We start from the raw sequence: 20,301 nt of genomic DNA, 5'->3' as shown, positions 1-20,301 counted from the left end.
TTTAAAATTTTCTTTCTAGTGTCCTTCGTTTGGGAGAAAAATGCAAAGGTACAAGACAGCTTTTCCTTGCCAATATCTCTCTTTTGCAAAGAGTTACGCATTGGAAAATTCAGGGCTATGCAGTGTAGATGATGGCCTAACAGGAGGCTTTAAAATTTTCTTTCTAGTGTCCTTCGTTTGGGAGAAAAATGCAAAGGTACAAAACAGCTTTTCCTTGCCAATATCTCTCTTTTGCAAAGAGCTACGCATTGGAAAATTCAGGGCTATACCGTGTAGATGAAGCACTAACAGGAGGCTTTAAAATTTTCATTCTAGTGTCCTTCGTTTGGGAGAAAAATGCAAAGGTACAAGACAGCTTTTCCTTGCCAATATCTCTCTTTTGCAAAGAGCTACGCATTGGAAAATTCAGGGCTATACCGTGTAGATGAAGCACTAACTGGAGGCTTTAAAATTTTCATTCTAGTGTCCTTCGTTTGGGAGAAAAATGCAAAGGTACAAGACAGCTTTTCCTTGCCAATATCTCTCTTTTGCAAAGAGCTACGCATTGGAAAATTCAGGGCTATACCGTGTAGATGAAGCACTAACAGGAGGCTTTAAAATTTTAATTCTAGTGTCCTTCGTTTGGGTGAAAAATGCAAAGGTACAAGACAGCTTTTCCTTGCCAATATCTCTCTTTTGCAAAGAGCTACGCATTGGAAAATTCAGGGCTATGTCGTGTAGATGAAGCCCTAACAGAAGGCTTTAAAATTTTCATTCTAGTGTCCTTCGATTGGGAGAAAAATGCAAAGGTACAAGACAGCTTTTCCTTGCCAATATCTCTCTTTTGCAAAGAGCTACGCATTGGAAAATTCAGGGCTATGCCGTGTAGATGATGGCCTAACAGGAGGCTTTACATTTTTCTTTCTAGTGTCCTTCGTTTGGGAGAAAAATGTAAAGGTACAAGACAGCTTTTCCTTGCCAATATCTCACTTTTGCAAAGAGCTGCGCATTGGAAAATTCAGGGCTATACCGTGTAGATGAAGCACTAACAGGAGGCTTTCAAATTTTCTTTCTAGTGTCCTTCGTTTGGGAGAAAAATGCAAAGGTACAAGACAGCTTTTCCTTGCCAATATCTCTCTTTTGCAAAGAGCTACGCATTGGAAAATTCAGGGCTATGCCGTGTAGATGATGGCCTAACAGGAGGCTTTAAAATTTTCTTTCTAGTGTCCTTCGTTTGGGAGAAAAATGCAAAGGTACAAGACAGCTTTTCCTTGCCAATATCTCTCTTTTGCAAAGAGCTACGCATTGGAAAATTCAGGGCTATACTGTGTAGATGAAGCACTAACAGGAGGCTTTAAAATTTTCATTCTAGTGTCCTTCGTTTGGGAGAAAAATGTAAAGGTACAAGACAGCTTTTCCTTGCCAATATCTCACTTTTGCAAAGAGCTGCGCATTGGAAAATTCAGGGCTATGCCGTGTAGATGATGGCCTAACAGGAGGCTTTAAAATTTTCTTTCTAGTGTCCTTCGTTTGGGAGAAAAATGCAAAGGTACAAGACAGCTTTTCCTTGCCAATATCTCTCTTTTGCAAAGAGCTACGCATTGGAAAATTCAGGGCTATGCCGTGTAGATGATAGACTAACAGGAGGCTTTAAAATTTTCTTTCTAGTGTCCTTCGTTTGGGAGAAAAATGCAAAGGTACAAGACAGCTTTTCCTTGCCAATATCTCTCTTTTGCAAAGAGCTGCGCATTGGAAAATTCAGGGTTATGCCGTGTAGAGGATAGCCTAACAGGAGGCTTTAAAATTTTCTTTCTAGTGTCCTTCGTTTGGGAGAAAAATGCAAAGGTACAAGACAGCTTTTCCTTGCCAATATCTCTCTTTTGCAAAGAGCTACGCATTGGAAAATTCAGGGCTATGCCGTGTAGATGATGGCCTAACAGGAGGCTTTAAAATTTTCTTTCTAGTGTCCTTCGTTTGGGAGAAAAATGTAAAGGTACAAGACAGCTTTTCCTGGCCAATATCTCACTTTTGCAAAGAGCTGCGCATTGGAAAATTCAGGGCTATGCCGTGTAGATGATGGCCTAACAGGAGGCTTTAAAATTTTCTTTCTAGTGTCCTTCGTTTGGGAGAAAAATGCAAAGGTACAAGACAGCTTTTCCTTGCCAATATCTCTCTTTTGCAAAGAGTTACGCATTGGAAAATTCAGGGCTATGCAGTGTAGATGATGGCCTAACAGGAGGCTTTAAAATTTTCATTCTAGTGTCCTTCGTTTGGGAGAAAAATGCAAAGGTACAAGACAGCTTTTCCTTGCCAATATCTCTCTTTTGCAAAGAGCTACGCATTGGAAAATTCAGGGCTATGCCGTGTAGATGATGGCCTAACAGGAGGCTTTAAATTTTTCTTTCTAGTGTCCTTCGTTTGGGAGAAAAATTTAAAGGTACAAGACAGCTTTTCCTTGCCAATATCTCACTTTTGCAAAGAGCTGCGCATTGGAAAATTCAGGGCTATGCCGTGTAGATGATGGCCTAACAGGAGGCTTTAAAATTTTCTTTCTAGTGTCCTTCGTTTGGGAGAAAAATGCAAAGGTACAAGACAGCTTTTCCTTGCCAATATCTCTCTTTTGCAAAGAGCTACGCATTGGAAAATTCAGGGCTATACCGTGTAGATGAAGCACTAACAGGAGGCTTTAACATTTTTATTCTAGTGTCCTTCGTTTGGGAGAAAAATGCAAAGGTACAAGACAGCTTTTCCTAGCCAATATCTCTCTTTTGCAAAGAGCTACGCATTGGAAAATTCAGGGCTATGCCGTGTAGATGATGGCCTAACAGGAGGCTTTAAAATTTTCTTTCTAGTGTCCTTCGTTTGGGAGAAAAATGCTTTGGTACAAGACAGCTTTTCCTTGCCAATATCTCTCTTTTGCAAAGAGCTACGCATTGGAAAATTCAGGGCTATGCCGTGTAGATGATGGCCTAACAGGAGGCTTTAAAAATTTCTTTCTAGTGTCCTTCGTTTGGGAGAAAAATGCAAAGGTACAAGACAGCTTTTCCTTGCCAATATCTCTCTTTTGCAAAGAGCTGCGCATTGGAAAATTCAGGGCTATGCCGTGTAGATGATGGCCTAACAGGAGGCTTTAAAATTTTCTTTCTAGTGTCCTTCGTTTGGGAGAAAAATGCAAAGGTACAAGACAGCTTTTCCTTGCCAGTATCTCTCTTTTGCAAAGAGCTACGCATTGGAAAATTCAGGGCTATGCCGTGTAGATGAAGCACTAACAGGAGGCATTAAAATTTTCATTCTAGTGTCCTTAGTTTGGGAGAAAAATGTAAAGGTACAAGACAGCTTTTCCTTGCCAATTTCTCACTTTTGCAAAGAGCTGCGCATTGGAAAATTCAGGGCTATGCCGTGTAGATGAAGCACTAACAGGAGGCTTTAAAATTTTCTTTCTAGTGTCCTTCGTTTGGGAGAAAAATGCAAAGGTACAAGACAGCTTTTCCTTGCCAATATCTCTCTTTTGCAAAGAGCTATGCATTGGAAAATTCAGGGCTATGCCGTGTAGATGATGGCCTAACAGGAGGCTTTAAAATTTTCTTTCTAGTGTCCTTCGTTTGGGAGAAAAATGCAAAGGTACAAGACAGCTTTTCCTTGCCAATATCTCTCTTTTGCAAAGAGCTGCGCATTGGAAAATTCAGGGCTATGCCGTGTAGATGATGGCCTAACAGGAGGCTTTAAAATTTTCTTTCTAGTGTCCTTCGTTTGGGAGAAAAATGCAAAGGTACAAGACAGCTTTTCCTTGCCAATATCTCTCTTTTGCAAAGAGCTACGCATTGGAAAATTCAGGGCTATGCCGTGTAGATGATGGCCTAACAGGAGGCTTTAAAATTTTCTTTCTAGTGTCCTTCGTTTAGGAGAAAAATGCAAAGGTACAAGACAGCTTTTCCTTGCCAATATCTCACTTTTGCAAAGAGCTGCGCATTGGAAAATTCAGAGTTATGCCGTGTAGATGATAGCCTAACAGGAGGCTTTAAAAATTTCTTTCTAGTGTCCTTCGTTTGGGAGAAAAATGCAAAGGTACAAGACAGCTTTTCCTTGCCAATATCTCTCTTTTGCAAAGAGCTGCGCATTGGAAAATTCAGGGCTATGCCGTGTAGATGATGGCCTAACAGGAGGCTTTAAAATTTTCTTTCTAGTGTCCTTCGTTTTGGAGAAAAATGCAAAGGTACAAGACAGCTTTTCCTTGCCAATATCTCTCTTTTGCAAAGAGCTATGCATTGGAAAATTCAGGGCTATACCGTGTAGATGAAGCACTAACAGGAGGCTTTAAAATTTTCATTCTAGTGTCCTTCGTGTGGGAGAAAAATGTAAAGGTACAAGACAGCTTTTCCTTGCCAATATCTCACTTTTGCAAAGAGCTGCGCATTGGAAAATTCAGGGCTATGCCGTGTAGATGATGGCCTAACAGGAGGCTTTAAAATTTTCTTTCTAGTGTCCTTCGTTTGGGAGAAAAATGCAAAGGTACAAGACAGCTTTTCCTTGCAAATATCTCTCTTTTGCAAAGAGCTACGCATTGGAAAATTCAGGGCTATACCGTGTAGATGATGGCCTAACAGGAGGCTTTAAAATTTTCTTTCTAGTGTCCTTCGTTTGGGAGAAAAATGCAAAGGTACAAGACAGCTTTTCCTTGCCAATATCTCTCTTTTGCAAAGAGCTGCGCATTGGAAAATTCAGGGTTATGCCGTGTAGATGATAGCCTAACAGGAGGCTTTAAAATTTTCTTTCTAGTGTCCTTCGTTTGGGAGAAAAATGCAAAGGTACAAGACAGCTTTTCCTTGCCAATATCTCTCTTTTGCAAAGAGCTACGCATTGGAAAATTCAGGGCTATACCGTGTAGATGAAGCACTAACAGGAGGCTTTAAAATTTTCATTCTAGTGTCTTTCGTTTGGGAGAGTAATGTAAAGGTACAAGACAGCTTTTCCTTGCCAATATCTCACTTTTGCAAAGAGCTGCGCATTGGAAAATTCAGGGCTATGCCGTGTAGATGATTGCCTAACAGGAGGCTTTAAAATTTTCTTTCTAGTGTCCTTCGTTTGGGAGAAAAATGCAAAGGTACAAGACAGCTTTTCCTTGCCAATATCTCTCTTTTGCAAAGAGCTGCACATTGGAAAATTCAGGGCTATGCCGTGTAGATGATGGCCTAACAGGAGGCTTTAAAATTTTCTTTCTAGTGTCCTTTGTTTGGGAGAAAAATGCAAAGGTACAAGACAGCTTTTCCTTGCCAATATCTCTCTTTTGCAAAGAGCTGCGCATTGGAAAATTCAGGGCTATGCCGTGTAGATGATGGCCTAACAGGAGGCTTTAAAATTTTCTTTCTAGTGTCCTTCGTTTGGGAGAAAAATGCAAAGGTACAAGACAGCTTTTCCTTGCCAATATCTCTCTTTTGCAAAGAGCTACGCATTGGAAAATTCAGGGCTATACCGTGTAGATGAAGCACTAACAGGAGGCTTTAAAATTTTCATTCTAGTGTCCTTCGTTTGGGAGAAAAATGCAAAGGTACAAGACAGCTTTTCCTTGCCAATATCTCTCTTTTGCAAAGAGCTACGCATTGGAAAATTCAGGGCTATGCCGTGTAGATGATGGCCTAACAGGAGGCTTTAAATTTTTCTTTCTAGTGTCCTTCGTTTGGGAGAAAAATGTAAAGGTACAAGACAGCTTTTCCTTGCCAATATCTCACTTTTGCAAAGAGCTGCGCATTGGAAAATTCAGGGCTATACCGTGTAGATCAAGCACTAACAGGAGGCTTTAACATTTTCTTTCTAGTGTCCTTCGTTTGGAAGAAAAATGCAAAGGTACAAGACAGCTTTTCCTTGCCAATATCTCTCTTTTGCAAAGAGCTACGCATTGGAAAATTCAGGGCTATGCCGTGTAGATGATGGCCTAACAGGAGGCTTTAAAATTTTCTTTCTAGTGTCCTTCGTTTGGGAGAAAAATGCAAAGGTACAAGACAGCTTTTCCTTGCCAATATCTCTCTTTTGCAAAGAGCTACGCATTGGAAAATTCAGGGCTATACCGTGTAGATGAAGCACTAACAGGAGGCTTTAAAATTTTCATTCTAGTGTCTTTCGTTTGGGAGAGTAATGTAAAGGTACAAGACAGCTTTTCCTTGCCAATATCTCACTTTTGCAAAGAGCTGCGCATTGGAAAATTCAGGGCTATGCCGTGTAGATGATGGCCTAACAGGAGGCTTTAAAATTTTCTTTCTAGTGTCCTTCGTTTGGGAGAAAAATGCAAAGGTACAAGACAGCTTTTCCTTGCCAATATCTCTCTTTTGCAAAGAGCTGCGCATTGGAAAATTCAGGGCTATGCCGTGTAGATGATGGCCTAACAGGAGACTTTAAAATTTTCTTTCTAGTGTCCTTTGTTTGGGAGAAAAATGCAAAGGTACAAGACAGCTTTTCCTTGCCAATATCTCTCTTTTGCAAAGAGCTACGCATTGGAAAATTCAGGGCTATACCGTGTAGATGAAGCACTAACAGGAGGCTTTAAAATTTTCATTCTAGTGTCCTTCGTTTGGGAGAAAAATGCAAAGGTACAAGACAGCTTTTCCTTGCCAATATCTCTCTTTTGCAAAGAGCTACGCATTGGAAAATTCAGGGCTATGCCGTGTAGATGATGGCCTAACAGGAGGCTTTAAATTTTTCTTTCTAGTGTCCTTCGTTTGGGAGAAAAATGTAAAGGTACAAGACAGCTTTTCCTTGCCAATATCTCACTTTTGCAAAGAGCTGCGCATTGGAAAATTCAGGGCTATACCGTGTAGATCAAGCACTAACAGGAGGCTTTAAAATTTTCTTTCTAGTGTCCTTCGTTAGGAAGAAAAATGCAAAGGTACAAGACAGCTTTTCCTTGCCAATATCTCTCTTTTGCAAAGAGCTACGCATTGGAAAATTCAGGGCTATGCCGTGTAGATGATGGCCTAACAGGAGGCTTTAAAATTTCTTTCTAGTGTCCTTCGTTTGGGAGAAAAATGCAAAGGTACAAGACAGCTTTTTCTTGCCAATATCTCTCTTTTGCAAAGAGCTGCGCATTGGAAAATTCAGGGCTATGCGTGTAGATGATGGCCTAACAGGAGGCTTTAAAATTTTCTTTCTAGTGTCCTTCGTTTGGGAGAAAAATGCAAAGGTACAAGACAGCTTTTCCTTGCCAATATCTCTCTTTTGCAAAGAGCTACGCATTGGAAAATTCAGGGCTATGCCGTGTAGATGATGGCCTAACAGGAGGCTTTAAAATTTTCTTTCTAGTGTCCTTCGTTTAGGAGAAAAATGCAAAGGTACAAGACAGCTTTTCCTTGCCAATATCTCACTTTTGCAAAGAGCTGCGCATTGGAAAATTCAGAGTTATGCCGTGTAGATGATAGCCTAACAGGAGGCTTTAAAAATTTCTTTCTAGTGTCCTTCGTTTGGGAGAAAAATGCAAAGGTACAAGACAGCTTTTCCTTGCCAATATCTCTCTTTTGCAAAGAGCTGCGCATTGGAAAATTCAGGGCTATGCCGTGTAGATGATGGCCTAACAGGAGGCTTTAAAATTTTCTTTCTAGTGTCCTTCGTTTTGGAGAAAAATGCAAAGGTACAAGACAGCTTTTCCTTGCCAATATCTCTCTTTTGCAAAGAGCTATGCATTGGAAAATTCAGGGCTATACCGTGTAGATGAAGCACTAACAGGAGGCTTTAAAATTTTCATTCTAGTGTCCTTCGTGTGGGAGAAAAATGTAAAGGTACAAGACAGCTTTTCCTTGCCAATATCTCACTTTTGCAAAGAGCTGCGCATTGGAAAATTCAGGGCTATGCCGTGTAGATGATGGCCTAACAGGAGGCTTTAAAATTTTCTTTCTAGTGTCCTTCGTTTGGGAGAAAAATGCAAAGGTACAAGACAGCTTTTCCTTGCAAATATCTCTCTTTTGCAAAGAGCTACGCATTGGAAAATTCAGGGCTATACCGTGTAGATGATGGCCTAACAGGAGGCTTTAAAATTTTCTTTCTAGTGTCCTTCGTTTGGGAGAAAAATGCAAAGGTACAAGACAGCTTTTCCTTGCCAATATCTCTCTTTTGCAAAGAGCTGCGCATTGGAAAATTCAGGGTTATGCCGTGTAGATGATAGCCTAACAGGAGGCTTTAAAATTTTCTTTCTAGTGTCCTTCGTTTGGGAGAAAAATGCAAAGGTACAAGACAGCTTTTCCTTGCCAATATCTCTCTTTTGCAAAGAGCTACGCATTGGAAAATTCAGGGCTATACCGTGTAGATGAAGCACTAACAGGAGGCTTTAAAATTTTCATTCTAGTGTCTTTCGTTTGGGAGAGTAATGTAAAGGTACAAGACAGCTTTTCCTTGCCAATATCTCACTTTTGCAAAGAGCTGCGCATTGGAAAATTCAGGGCTATGCCGTGTAGATGATTGCCTAACAGGAGGCTTTAAAATTTTCTTTCTAGTGTCCTTCGTTTGGGAGAAAAATGCAAAGGTACAAGACAGCTTTTCCTTGCCAATATCTCTCTTTTGCAAAGAGCTGCACATTGGAAAATTCAGGGCTATGCCGTGTAGATGATGGCCTAACAGGAGGCTTTAAAATTTTCTTTCTAGTGTCCTTTGTTTGGGAGAAAAATGCAAAGGTACAAGACAGCTTTTCCTTGCCAATATCTCTCTTTTGCAAAGAGCTGCGCATTGGAAAATTCAGGGCTATGCCGTGTAGATGATGGCCTAACAGGAGGCTTTAAAATTTTCTTTCTAGTGTCCTTCGTTTGGGAGAAAAATGCAAAGGTACAAGACAGCTTTTCCTTGCCAATATCTCTCTTTTGCAAAGAGCTACGCATTGGAAAATTCAGGGCTATACCGTGTAGATGAAGCACTAACAGGAGGCTTTAAAATTTTCATTCTAGTGTCCTTCGTTTGGGAGAAAAATGCAAAGGTACAAGACAGCTTTTCCTTGCCAATATCTCTCTTTTGCAAAGAGCTACGCATTGGAAAATTCAGGGCTATGCCGTGTAGATGATGGCCTAACAGGAGGCTTTAAATTTTTCTTTCTAGTGTCCTTCGTTTGGGAGAAAAATGTAAAGGTACAAGACAGCTTTTCCTTGCCAATATCTCACTTTTGCAAAGAGCTGCGCATTGGAAAATTCAGGGCTATACCGTGTAGATCAAGCACTAACAGGAGGCTTTAAAATTTTCTTTCTAGTGTCCTTCGTTTGGAAGAAAAATGCAAAGGTACAAGACAGCTTTTCCTTGCCAATATCTCTCTTTTGCAAAGAGCTACGCATTGGAAAATTCAGGGCTATGCCGTGTAGATGATGGCCTAACAGGAGGCTTTAAAATTTTCTTTCTAGTGTCCTTCGTTTGGGAGAAAAATGCAAAGGTACAAGACAGCTTTTCCTTGCCAATATCTCTCTTTTGCAAAGAGCTACGCATTGGAAAATTCAGGGCTATGCCGTGTAGATGAAGCACTAACAGGAGGCTTTAAAATTTTCATTCTAGTGTCCTTCGTTTGGGAGAAAAATGCAAAGGTACAAGACAGCTTTTCCTTGCCAATATCTCTCTTTTGCAAAGAGCTACGCATTGGAAAATTCAGGGCTATGCCGTGTAGATGATGGCCTAACAGGAGGCTTTAAATTTTTCTTTCTAGTGTCCTTCGTTTGGGAGAAAAATGTAAAGGTACAAGACAGCTTTTCCTTGCCAATATCTCACTTTTGCAAAGAGCTGCGCATTGGAAAATTCAGGGCTATACCGTGTAGATCAAGCACTAACAGGAGGCTTTAAAATTTTCTTTCTAGTGTCCTTCGTTAGGAAGAAAAATGCAAAGGTACAAGACAGCTTTTCCTTGCCAATATCTCTCTTTTGCAAAGAGCTACGCATTGGAAAATTCAGGGCTATGCCGTGTAGATGATGGCCTAACAGGAGGCTTTAAAATTTCTTTCTAGTGTCCTTCGTTTGGGAGAAAAATGCAAAGGTACAAGACAGCTTTTTCTTGCCAATATCTCTCTTTTGCAAAGAGCTGCGCATTGGAAAATTCAGGGCTATGCGTGTAGATGATGGCCTAACAGGAGGCTTTAAAATTTTCTTTCTAGTGTCCTTCGTTTGGGAGAAAAATGCAAAGGTACAAGACAGCTTTTCCTTGCCAATATCTCTCTTTTGCAAAGAGCTACGCATTGGAAAATTCAGGGCTATGCCGTGTAGATGATGGCCTAACAGGAGGCTTTAAAATTTCTTTCTAGTGTCCTTCGTTTGGGAGAAAAATGCAAAGGTACAAGACAGCTTTTTCTTGCCAATATCTCTCTTTTGCAAAGAGCTGCGCATTGGAAAATTCAGGGCTATGCCGTGTAGATGAAGCACTAACAGGAGGCTTTAAAATTTTCATTCTAGTGTCCTTAGTTTGGGAGAAAAATGTAAAGGTACAATACAGCTTTTCCTTGCCAATTTCTCACTTTTGCAAAGAGCTGCGCATTGGAAAATTCAGGGCTATGCCGTGTAGATGAAGCACTAACAGGAGGCTTTAAAATTTTCTTTCTAGTGTCCTTCGTTTGGGAGAAAAATGCAAAGGTACAAGACAGCTTTTCCTTGCCAATATCTCTCTTTTGCAAAGAGCTACGCATTGGAAAATTCAGGGCTATGCCGTGTAGATGATGGCCTAACAGGAGGCTTTAAAATTTTCTTTCTAGTGTCCTTCGTTTGGGAGAAAAATGCAAAGGTACAAGACAGCTTTTCCTTGCCAATATCTCTCTTTTGCAAAGAGCTGCGCATTGGAAAATTCAGGGCTATGCCGTGTAGATGATGGCCTAACAGGAGGCTTTAAAATTTTCTTTCTAGTGTCCTTCGTTTGGGAGAAAAATGCAAAGGTACAAGACAGCTTTTCCTTGCCAATATCTCTCTTTTGCAAAGAGCTACGCATTGGAAAATTCAGGGCTATGCCGTGTAGATGATGGCCTAACAGGAGGCTTTAAAATTTTCTTTCTAGTGTCCTTCGTTTAGGAGAAAAATGCAAAGGTACAAGACAGCTTTTCCTTGCCAATATCTCACTTTTGCAAAGAGCTGCGCATTGGAAAATTCAGAGTTATGCCGTGTAGATGATAGCCTAACAGGAGGCTTTAAAAATTTCTTTCTAGTGTCCTTCGTTTGGGAGAAAAATGCAAAGGTACAAGACAGCTTTTCCTTGCCAATATCTCTCTTTTGCAAAGAGCTGCGCATTGGAAAATTCAGGGCTATGCCGTGTAGATGATGGCCTAACAGGAGGCTTTAAAATTTTCTTTCTAGTGTCCTTCGTTTTGGAGAAAAATGCAAAGGTACAAGACAGCTTTTCCTTGCCAATATCTCTCTTTTGCAAAGAGCTATGCATTGGAAAATTCAGGGCTATACCGTGTAGATGAAGCACTAACAGGAGGCTTTAAAATTTTCATTCTAGTGTCCTTCGTGTGGGAGAAAAATGTAAAGGTACAAGACAGCTTTTCCTTGCCAATATCTCACTTTTGCAAAGAGCTGCGCATTGGAAAATTCAGGGCTATGCCGTGTAGATGATGGCCTAACAGGAGGCTTTAAAATTTTCTTTCTAGTGTCCTTCGTTTGGGAGAAAAATGCAAAGGTACAAGACAGCTTTTCCTTGCAAATATCTCTCTTTTGCAAAGAGCTACGCATTGGAAAATTCAGGGCTATACCGTGTAGATGATGGCCTAACAGGAGGCTTTAAAAATTTCTTTCTAGTGTCCTTCGTTTGGGAGAAAAATGCAAAGGTACAAGACAGCTTTTCCTTGCCAATATCTCTCTTTTGCAAAGAGCTGCGCATTGGAAAATTCAGGGTTATGCCGTGTAGATGATAGCCTAACAGGAGGCTTTAAAATTTTCTTTCTAGTGTCCTTCGTTTGGGAGAAAAATGCAAAGGTACAAGACAGCTTTTCCTTGCCAATATCTCTCTTTTGCAAAGAGCTACGCATTGGAAAATTCAGGGCTATACCGTGTAGATGAAGCACTAACAGGAGGCTTTAAAATTTTCATTCTAGTGTCTTTCGTTTGGGAGAGTAATGTAAAGGTACAAGACAGCTTTTCCTTGCCAATATCTCACTTTTGCAAAGAGCTGCACATTGGAAAATTCAGGGCTATGCCGTGTAGATGATGGCCTAACAGGAGGCTTTAAAATTTTCTTTCTAGTGTCCTTCGTTTGGGAGAAAAATGCAAAGGTACAAGACAGCTTTTCCTTGCCAATATCTCTCTTTTGCAAAGAGCTGCGCATTGGAAAATTCAGGGCTATGCCGTGTAGATGATGGCCTAACAGGAGGCTTTAAAATTTTCTTTCTAGTGTCCTTCGTTTGGGAGAAAAATGCAAAGGTACAAGACAGCTTTTCCTTGCCAATATCTCTCTTTTGCAAAGAGCTACGCATTGGAAAATTCAGGGCTATACCGTGTAGATGAAGCACTAACAGGAGGCTTTAAAATTTTCATTCTAGTGTCCTTCGTTTGGGAGAAAAATGCAAAGGTACAAGACAGCTTTTCCTTGCCAATATCTCTCTTTTGCAAAGAGCTACGCATTGGAAAATTCAGGGCTATGCCGTGTAGATGATGGCCTAACAGGAGGCTTTAAATTTTTCTTTCTAGTGTCCTTCGTTTGGGAGAAAAATGTAAAGGTACAAGACAGCTTTTCCTTGCCAATATCTCACTTTTGCAAAGAGCTGCGCATTGGAAAATTCAGGGCTATACCGTGTAGATCAAGCACTAACAGGAGGCTTTAAAATTTTCTTTCTAGTGTCCTTCGTTTGGAAGAAAAATGCAAAGGTACAAGACAGCTTTTCCTTGCCAATATCTCTCTTTTGCAAAGAGCTACGCATTGGAAAATTCAGGGCTATGCCGTGTAGATGATGGCCTAACAGGAGGCTTTAAAATTTTCTTTCTAGTGTCCTTCGTTTGGGAGAAAAATGCAAAGGTACAAGACAGCTTTTCCTTGCCAATATCTCTCTTTTGCAAAGAGCTACGCATTGGAAAATTCAGGGCTATACCGTGTAGATGAAGCACTAACAGGAGGCTTTAAAATTTTCATTCTAGTGTCTTTCGTTTGGGAGAGTAATGTAAAGGTACAAGACAGCTTTTCCTTGCCAATATCTCACTTTTGCAAAGAGCTGCGCATTGGAAAATTCAGGGCTATGCCGTGTAGATGATGGCCTAACAGGAGGCTTTAAAATTTTCTTTCTAGTGTCCTTCGTTTGGGAGAAAAATGCAAAGGTACAAGACAGCTTTTCCTTGCCAATATCTCTCTTTTGCAAAGAGCTGCGCATTGGAAAATTCAGGGCTATGCCGTGTAGATGATGGCCTAACAGGAGACTTTAAAATTTTCTTTCTAGTGTCCTTCGTTTGGGAGAAAAATGCAAAGGTACAAGACAGCTTTTCCTTGCCAATATCTCTCTTTTGCAAAGAGCTACGCATTGGAAAATTCAGGGCTATACCGTGTAGATGAAGCACTAACAGGAGGCTTTAAAATTTTCATTCTAGTGTCCTTCGTTTGGGAGAAAAATGCAAAGGTACAAGACAGCTTTTCCTTGCCAATATCTCTCTTTTGCAAAGAGCTACGCATTGGAAAATTCAGGGCTATGCCGTGTAGATGATGGCCTAACAGGAGGCTTTAAATTTTTCTTTCTAGTGTCCTTCGTTTGGGAGAAAAATGTAAAGGTACAAGACAGCTTTTCCTTGCCAATATCTCACTTTTGCAAAGAGCTGCGCATTGGAAAATTCAGGGCTATACCGTGTAGATCAAGCACTAACAGGAGGCTTTAAAATTTTCTTTCTAGTGTCCTTCGTTAGGAAGAAAAATGCAAAGGTACAAGACAGCTTTTCCTTGCCAATATCTCTCTTTTGCAAAGAGCTACGCATTGGAAAATTCAGGGCTATGCCGTGTAGATGATGGCCTAACAGGAGGCTTTAAAATTTCTTTCTAGTGTCCTTCGTTTGGGAGAAAAATGCAAAGGTACAAGACAGCTTTTTCTTGCCAATATCTCTCTTTTGCAAAGAGCTGCGCATTGGAAAATTCAGGGCTATGCCGTGTAGATGATGGCCTAACAGGAGGCTTTAAAATTTTCTTTCTAGTGTCCTTCGTTTGGGAGAAAAATGCAAAGGTACAAGACAGCTTTTCCTTGCCAATATCTCTCTTTTGCAAAGAGCTACGCATTGGAAAATTCAGGGCTATGCCGTGTAGATGATGGCCTAACAGGAGGCTTTAAAATTTCTTTCTAGTGTCCTTCGTTTGGGAGAAAAATGCAAAGGTACAAGACAGCTTTTTCTTGCCAATATCTCTCTTTTGCAAAGAGCTGCGCATTGGAAAATTCAGGGCTATGCCATGTAGATGATGGCCTAACAGGAGGCTTTAATATTTTCTTTCTAGTGTCCTTCGTTTGGGAGAAAAATGCAAAGGTACAAGACAGCTTTTCCTTGCCAATATCTCTCTTTTGCAAAGAGCTACGCATTGGAAAATTCAGGGCTATACCGTGTAGATGAAGCACTAACAGGAGGCTTTAAAATTTTCATTCTAGTGTCCTTCGTTTGGGAGAAAAATGTAAAGGTACAAGACAGCTTTTCCTTGCCAATATCTCACTTTTGCAAAGAGCTGCGCATTGGAAAATTCAGGGCTATGCCGTGTAGATGATGGCCTAACAGGAGGCTTTAAAATTTTCTTTCTAGTGTCCTTCGTTTGGGAGAAAAATGCAAAGGTACAAGACAGCTTTTCCTTGCCAATATCTCTCTTTTGCAAAGAGCTACGCATTGGAAAATTCAGGGCTATGCCGTGTAGATGATGGCCTAATAGGAGGCTTTAAAATTTTCTTTCTAGTATCCTTCGTTTGGGAGAAAAATGCAAAGGTACAAGACAGCTTTTCCTTGCCAATATCTCTCTTTTGCAAAGAGCTGCGCATTGGAAAATTCAGGGTTATGCCGTGTAGATGATAGCCTAACAGGAGGCTTTAAAATTTTCTTTCTAGTGTCCTTCGTTTGGGAGAAAAATGCAAAGGTACAAGACAGCTTTTCCTTGCCAATATCTCTCTTTTGCAAAGAGCTGCGCATTGGAAAATTCAGGGCTATGCCGTGTAGATGATGGCCTAACAGGAGGCTTTAAAATTTCTTTCTAGTGTCCTTTGTTTGGGAGAAAAATGCAAAGGTACAAGACAGCTTTTTCTTGCCAATATCTCTCTTTTGCAAAGAGCTGCGCATTGGAAAATTCAGGGCTATGCCGTGTAGATGATGGCCTAACAGGAGGCTTTAAAATTTTCTTTCTAGTGTCCTTCGTTTGGGAGAAAAATGCAAAGGTACAAGACAGCTTTTCCTTGCCAATATCTCTCTTTTGCAAAGAGCTACGCATTGGAAAATTCAGGGCTATGCCGTGTAGATGATGGCCTAACAGGAGGCTTTAAAATTTCTTTCTAGTGTCCTTCGTTTGGGAGAAAAATGCAAAGGTACAAGACAGCTTTTTCTTGCCAATATCTCTCTTTTGCAAAGAGCTGCGCATTGGAAAATTCAGGGCTATGCCATGTAGATGATGGCCTAACAGGAGGCTTTAATATTTTCTTTCTAGTGTCCTTCGTTTGGGAGAAAAATGCAAAGGTACAAGACAGCTTTTCCTTGCCAATATCTCTCTTTTGCAAAGAGCTACGCATTGGAAAATTCAGGGCTATACCGTGTAGATGAAGCACTAACAGGAGGCTTTAAAATTTTCATTCTAGTGTCCTTCGTTTGGGAGAAAAATGTAAAGGTACAAGACAGCTTTTCCTTGCCAATATCTCACTTTTGCAAAGAGCTGCGCATTGGAAAATTCAGGGCTATGCCGTGTAGATGATGGCCTAATAGGAGGCTTTAAAATTTTCTTTCTAGTGTCCTTCGTTTGGGAGAAAAATGCAAAGGTACAAGACAGCTTTTCCTTGCCAATATCTCTCTTTTGCAAAGAGCTGCGCATTGGAAAATTCAGGGCTATGCCGTGTAGATGATGGCCTAACAGGAGGCTTTAAAATTTCTTTCTAGTGTCCTTTGTTTGGGAGAAAAATGCAAAGGTACAAGACAGCTTTTTCTTGCCAATATCTCTCTTTTGCAAAGAGCTGCGCATTGGAAAATTCAGGGCTATGCCGTGTAGATGATGGCCTAACAGGAGGCTTTAAAATTTTCTTTCTAGTGTCCTTCGTTTGGGAGAAAAATGCAAAGGTACAAGACAGCTTTTCCTTGCCAATATCTCTCTTTTGCAAAGAGCTACGCATTGGAAAATTCAGGGCTATGCCGTGTAGATGATGGCCTAACAGGAGGCTTTAAAATTTCTTTCTAGTGTCCTTCGTTTGGGAGAAAAATGCAAAGGTACAAGACAGCTTTTTCTTGCCAATATCTCTCTTTTGCAAAGAGCTGCGCATTGGAAAATTCAGGGCTATGCCATGTAGATGATGGCCTAACAGGAGGCTTTAATATTTTCTTTCTAGTGTCCTTCGTTTGGGAGAAAAATGCAAAGGTACAAGACAGCTTTTCCTTGCCAATATCTCTCTTTTGCAAAGAGCTACGCATTGGAAAATTCAGGGCTATACCGTGTAGATGAAGCACTAACAGGAGGCTTTAAAATTTTCATTCTAGTGTCCTTCGTTTGGGAGAAAAATGTAAAGGTACAAGACAGCTTTTCCTTGCCAATATCTCACTTTTGCAAAGAGCTGCGCATTGGAAAATTCAGGGCTATGCCGTGTAGATGATGGCCTAATAGGAGGCTTTAAAATTTTCTTTCTAGTGTCCTTCGTTTGGGAGAAAAATGCAAAGGTACAAGACAGCTTTTCCTTGCCAATATCTCTCTTTTGCAAAGAGCTACGCATTGGAAAATTCAGGGCTATACCGTGTAGATGAAGCACTAACAGGAGGCTTTAAAATTTTCATTCTAGTGTCCTTCGTTTGGGAGAAAAATGTAAAGGTACAAGACAGCTTTTCCTTGCCAATATCTCACTTTTGCAAAGAGCTGCGCATTGGAAAATTCAGGGCTATGCCGTGTAGATGATGGCCTAATAGGAGGCTTTAAAATTTTCTTTCTAGTATCCTTCGTTTGGGAGAAAAATGCAAAGGTACAAGACAGCTTTTCCTTGCCAATATCTCTCTTTTGCAAAGAGCTGCGCATTGGAAAATTCAGGGTTATGCCGTGTAGATGATAGCCTAACAGGAGGCTTTAAAATTTTCTTTCTAGTGTCCTTCGTTTGGGAGAAAAATGCAAAGGTACAAGACAGCTTTTCCTTGCCAATATCTCTCTTTTGCAAAGAGCTGCGCATTGGAAAATTCAGGGCTATGCCGTGTAGATGATGGCCTAACAGGAGGCTTTAAAATTTCTTTCTAGTGTCCTTTGTTTGGGAGAAAAATGCAAAGGTACAAGACAGCTTTTCCTTGCCAATATCTCACTTTTGCAAAGAGCTGCGCATTGGAAAATTCAGGGCTATGCCGTGTAGATGATGGCCTAATAGGAGGCTTTAAAATTTTCTTTCTAGTATCCTTCGTTTGGGAGAAAAATGCAAAGGTACAAGACAGCTTTTCCTTGCCAATATCTCTCTTTTGCAAAGAGCTGCGCATTGGAAAATTCAGGGTTATGCCGTGTAGATGATAGCCTAACAGGAGGCTTTAAAATTTTCTTTCTAGTGTCCTTCGTTTGGGAGAAAAATGCAAAGGTACAAGACAGCTTTTCCTTGCCAATATCTCTCTTTTGCAAAGAGCTGCGCATTGGAAAATTCAGGGCTATGCCGTGTAGATGATGGCCTAACAGGAGGCTTTAAAATTTCTTTCTAGTGTCCTTTGTTTGGGAGAAAAATGCAAAGGTACAAGACAGCTTTTTCTTGCCAATATCTCTCTTTTGCAAAGAGCTGCGCATTGGAAAATTCAGGGCTATGCCGTGTAGATGATGGCCTAACAGGAGGCTTTAAAATTTTCTTTCTAGTGTCCTTCGTTTGGGAGAAAAATGCAAAGGTACAAGACAGCTTTTCCTTGCCAATATCTCTCTTTTGCAAAGAGCTACGCATTGGAAAATTCAGGGCTATGCCGTGTAGATGATGGCCTAACAGGAGGCTTTAAAATTTCTTTCTAGTGTCCTTCGTTTGGGAGAAAAATGCAAAGGTACAAGACAGCTTTTTCTTGCCAATATCTCTCTTTTGCAAAGAGCTGCGCATTGGAAAATTCAGGGCTATGCCATGTAGATGATGGCCTAACAGGAGGCTTTAATATTTTCTTTCTAGTGTCCTTCGTTTGGGAGAAAAATGCAAAGGTACAAGACAGCTTTTCCTTGCCAATATCTCTCTTTTGCAAAGAGCTACGCATTGGAAAATTCAGGGCTATACCGTGTAGATGAAGCACTAACAGGAGGCTTTAAAATTTTCATTCTAGTGTCCTTCGTTTGGGAGAAAAATGTAAAGGTACAAGACAGCTTTTCCTTGCCAATATCTCACTTTTGCAAAGAGCTGCGCATTGGAAAATTCAGGGCTATGCCGTGTAGATGATGGCCTAATAGGAGGCTTTAAAATTTTCTTTCTAGTATCCTTCGTTTGGGAGAAAAATGCAAAGGTACAAGACAGCTTTTCCTTGCCAATATCTCTCTTTTGCAAAGAGCTGCGCATTGGAAAATTCAGGGTTATGCCGTGTAGATGATAGCCTAACAGGAGGCTTTAAAATTTTCTTTCTAGTGTCCTTCGTTTGGGAGAAAAATGCAAAGGTACAAGACAGCTTTTCCTTGCCAATATCTCTCTTTTGCAAAGAGCTGCGCATTGGAAAATTCAGGGCTATGCCGTGTAGATGATGGCCTAACAGGAGGCTTTAAAATTTCTTTCTAGTGTCCTTTGTTTGGGAGAAAAATGCAAAGGTACAAGACAGCTTTTTCTTGCCAATATCTCTCTTTTGCAAAGAGCTGCGCATTGGAAAATTCAGGGCTATGCCGTGTAGATGATGGCCTAACAGGAGGCTTTAAAATTTTCTTTCTAGTGTCCTTCGTTTGGGAGAAAAATGCAAAGGTACAAGACAGCTTTTCCTTGCCAATATCTCTCTTTTGCAAAGAGCTACGCATTGGAAAATTCAGGGCTATGCCGTGTAGATGATGGCCTAACAGGAGGCTTTAAAATTTCTTTCTAGTGTCCTTCGTTTGGGAGAAAAATGCAAAGGTACAAGACAGCTTTTTCTTGCCAATATCTCTCTTTTGCAAAGAGCTGCGCATTGGAAAATTCAGGGCTATGCCATGTAGATGATGGCCTAACAGGAGGCTTTAATATTTTCTTTCTAGTGTCCTTCGTTTGGGAGAAAAATGCAAAGGTACAAGACAGCTTTTCCTTGCCAATATCTCTCTTTTGCAAAGAGCTACGCATTGGAAAATTCAGGGCTATACCGTGTAGATGAAGCACTAACAGGAGGCTTTAAAATTTTCATTCTAGTGTCCTTCGTTTGGGAGAAAAATGTAAAGGTACAAGACAGCTTTTCCTTGCCAATATCTCACTTTTGCAAAGAGCTGCGCATTGGAAAATTCAGGGCTATGCCGTGTAGATGATGGCCTAATAGGAGGCTTTAAAATTTTCTTTCTAGTATCCTTCGTTTGGGAGAAAAATGAAAAGGTACAAGACAGCTTTTCCTTGCCAATATCTCTCTTTTGCAAAGAGCTGCGCATTGGAAAATTCAGGGTTATGCCGTGTAGATGATAGCCTAACAGGAGGCTTTAAAATTTTCTTTCTAGTGTCCTTCGTTTGGGAGAAAAATGCAAAGGTACAAGACAGCTTTTCCTTGCCAATATCTCTCTTTTGCAAAGAGCTGCGCATTGGAAAATTCAGGGCTATGCCGTGTAGATGATGGCCTAACAGGAGGCTTTAAAATTTCTTTCTAGTGTCCTTTGTTTGGGAGAAAAATGCAAAGGTACAAGACAGCTTTTTCTTGCCAATATCTCTCTTTTGCAAAGAGCTGCGCATTGGAAAATTCAGGGCTATGCCGTGTAGATGATGGCCTAACAGGAGGCTTTAAAATTTTCTTTCTAGTGTCCTTCGTTTGGGAGAAAAATGCAAAGGTACAAGACAGCTTTTCCTTGCCAATATCTCTCTTTTGCAAAGAGCTACGCATTGGAAAATTCAGGGCTATGCCGTGTAGATGATGGCCTAACAGGAGGCTTTAAAATTTCTTTCTAGTGTCCTTCGTTTGGGAGAAAAATGCAAAGGTACAAGACAGCTTTTTCTTGCCAATATCTCTCTTTTGCAAAGAGCTGCGCATTGGAAAATTCAGGGCTATGCCATGTAGATGATGGCCTAACAGGAGGCTTTAATATTTTCTTTCTAGTGTCCTTCGTTTGGGAGAAAAATG

Source organism: Pseudophryne corroboree, unplaced genomic scaffold, assembly GCF_028390025.1.
Source record: "Pseudophryne corroboree isolate aPseCor3 unplaced genomic scaffold, aPseCor3.hap2 scaffold_1452, whole genome shotgun sequence".
NCBI classification, from domain to species: Eukaryota; Metazoa; Chordata; class Amphibia; order Anura; family Myobatrachidae; genus Pseudophryne; species Pseudophryne corroboree.
This window is presented reverse-complemented; position numbering follows the sequence as displayed.